Here is a 3,614-nt window from a genome sequence, read left to right on the forward strand (position 1 = left end):
GGGCAGAGCAGTGATCAGGGGGCAGGCAGGGGGTGGAGCCAGGCAAGGCAGGGCTGGGAGAGAGGATAGGACTAGCGGGGGTCCCCCCATAGTCCTCTCCCCCAGCTCCCCCCAACTCCTGTACGGGTAGGCCATGTGCTTCAGCACCAGTGCGAGTGGCCAACCACAGAGATGCTCTGGCAGCCAGAGCGCCTCTGCAGAGGACACAGCCTCTGGTGCTGAAGCACACTGTGGAAGACCCTGCCCCACTTTAAAATTCCATTATTTTTAGACCCCTGGATATGCAGAGGTCTAATTTTCTCCCCAAACTTGCAGTGCTGGGAACATTTTTTCGTCTCAAAGGGGTTTGAGACAGGGCAAGAGGCATGAGCACGCTCCTCTGGATGCGCCCAGTGTTATCAAAAAGAAACCTGCCCTTCCTTCTTTCATATTTTAGGATTACAACATTCATAGATTAGTATCTAAATTTGATAACCATTTGACTGCTTCATGGCTAGCTGCATGGATTTATTTTACATTGCCATTAAATAATCTAATTGTGCAATCATTCACAATGTGTTCCACTGTCTGAAAAATTGCACAACAATTACAACTAAGACTTTGATTCTCCATGTATGGCGTAAGTGTCCACATTTTCCACAAAGTGTCTGGGTGTGATTTAGGGAGGACCAGATCTTTCTTGGTAGGTCAAATCCTGGCTGGGGAATTGTAGGGTCGCTGATGGTGTATTTCTGTGGGAGATGGTGTTTGCCCAGGCACACCTTTTAGTTCCCATGCAGCTTCAAGGGGGAATAGGATGATCACTACTATGCAGGAACAAGCCCCTCAAGCTGTACAGGCTCTAACCCTTGTTCTAGGTGCATTAAGCCATGCTCAGCAGTCTGCCCATCACTGCCATTGAAGCTTTGGGCTGACACTTTGGGGTGGGTCCAAAGACAAAATATGTGCCTTGGTTGCCCCTGCTCTGTCCCATGTGTGATCTGGTTATCATATGTAGCAGATAGATTTGTAAAGTGTTGGAAACAGGGTAGAGCTGCATGTATCCAGAAGAAGATTGTGACAAGTTCAGGCAGCATTAGGGGCTCGATTTTATGGTGTGCAGCAGGCATTAACTTTTGGTATCTAACCTACATCTGTCACAGTCACAAACAAGCCAGCAAACCTGGGAGACTCCACTACACACTATTATCTCATTTGCCTGGTACTAACTTCCTACGTGGTTGCTTCTAGCTGCCAGCTGATTACACCATTTCTCTCTCTGGCTCTCTCAGTCTCATGTTTGGAAAATGCCCTGATTGCCTCACTGTACATCACCACAACTATGTTCCATGTTAGCACCTTGTACAAATGGCCTGCAAAATCCCTGCCTTGTCGTTAATAATTTCTATCTGTATAGCAGTAACACCCAAATACCTGCCATTGGAGTTAAGCTCCAATGCTGCAAAAACACATAGTAGCAGACAGTTACAGTCTCTAACATACAAACAAGGCAGACAGCAAACAGAAGAAAACAATGTGCTTTACTCCCATTTTACAGCTGCAGGTGAGTGCCATAGGGGATTTTCAGGAAATCTGTTCACATCTTTTGGCACCTAAATACCTTTAAAAATATGCCCAAAGAAATTATGTGACTTGCCCAAGGTCACACAGGAAGTCTGGCAGAGTTGGGAATCAAACAGTTTTGCTCCACCTTAGGCTTCCCCTTGCTTCTTCTGTTCCCTGGCTGCAATTCTGCTGGTCAACATCAACATTTTATGGTTACACTGGTTCCAAATACTTTTCCACTGGATCCTTTCACTGAACTTATCCAGCAAGGAGAAAGCAAGGGATGGTGAAAAGTATATGAAGCTTTGATTGTGGATTTTTTCTACTGTCTGATAAATGATGCAGAAGTGACAATTATAATGGCCACCTGGAAATAAGGCACAGTACAGCTTGCAATATCCCTAATGGGTGAGACTTGAGTCTCTGACACCACCAATGTTTGTTTTAATATTGCTTTTCTCCCTTAAGCCACAGAGAGAGGCAGCTGTTCACCAAGCAGCTACAAAAGCTCAACAGAGAGTAAAGACTTCGAGGCATGCACAGCAACATCTGCCCCCTCAAAGGCTCAGAAAAACAGAGGTGCACATGTATCATCTAGTACAGCAAACCAAATTAACAGAACCACTGAGGAACAACTTTGAGGGGTCCATAGGAAGACCCAGTCCCTTCCACAAAGGGAAGGCTAATGAAACATGAGTTGTGAGTGTAAAGTGGGCATAGCAAAAAAAATAACAGGATCTTACCCATTCCCAAATTTAAAGGAACACACATGCCATATGAGAAATCAAAGCAATACTTTGCTAGTAACACACCTGTGAAAGTATATAGAAAGTATAAGTAGTTTCTTCATACTGGAATGCAATACATCACATTTTCTAACAGACATTTGAGAAGGGTGATCTTGTATGACACCTCATGGCCACAAGAGTGTATCCTTGCAGTCTGGCAAAAGGGCATCTCATGCTACTGCAGTAAAGGCAATAATATCATAAATCTGTCAGAAAATATACTTGGATGCCAAATGCATTCTCTGCCCAGGTTCCGCTTGTTTCACACTGGTGAATACTTCTTTGCTGGTGATCAATCTAAAGCATTCTGCAATTAGGCGTTATAGTTAGCTCACAGCAGACACATGGTGGGTGCATCTTCACACGCAATTAATGGGACATGATAAATTCTGGAGCAGTTTGCTCTGGGCTACACTGTTCCCAGATACAGTGTCTACATGCGTACCTGGGATGGCAGCACTTTAAGCCAGGGCAGGGCAGCCACGAGCTGGCAGCAGGTTTAGGCAGCCCTGGGCTCCAGGTAGTGGCACTGGGTGGTAGAGGGGCTGGCTGGGGCACAAGTGTGCCAAAACTGTGGAGTCATGTGACTGACCCCGCCCCACCAAGCCTGCTGCCAGCTTGAGGCTGTGCCTCCCTGGCTCACTGTGCTGCTGACCCAGGCTTATGGTAGGGATTACTAAACTAATCTCCTGTGCTGAGTTACGTTGACAAATACCATCTCCAGAAGCAATGTTGCAACTTTGTCCAATCAGCTTCTCTGATGCTAAAGTCCTACTTGCATCTGCTTCCAGGACGTGCTCAATTTCAGTGGGCACAGATTCCAGAGACTGGAAGAAGAAACAGCCTGAACATTTATTTCCCTCTCATTTTCTTGCTAGTCCCCAGTCAAGGAGGGTATACCCAGCCAGACCCATTAGCCTATTCAGCAAGACTATCCCATTTATTCCTAGCACAGACATGCTGCAGAGGAACCAGGCTCCTTCTGGACTGTAAACTCTGCCTTCTGACAACGGGCCAATTTTGGGCTGCTCCTTAAGTTCTTCATTTCTCTGCAGAGGTGTAAGTGACACCTCTCGTGTCTCCATGATGTTCTCAATTCCTGCCTCTCCCAAAGAGAGAGAAAAGACCTTGAAATTAAGACGAAGCATTAGGGCAGTCTCCAAGTATACATTTTTCTCCCGACTCCAGGAGTCTTTCATGGGATAAGCAACATTTCCATTATTTTGATATACAGCCAGACAATATCTTTAGACAACTGACTGATGTCAATGCTTACTGAAG

The sequence above is a fragment of the Crocodylus porosus genome, unplaced genomic scaffold, assembly GCF_001723895.1.
Source record: "Crocodylus porosus isolate Cpor-Errol unplaced genomic scaffold, CroPor_comp1, whole genome shotgun sequence".
Lineage (NCBI taxonomy): Eukaryota > Metazoa > Chordata > Crocodylia > Crocodylidae > Crocodylus > Crocodylus porosus.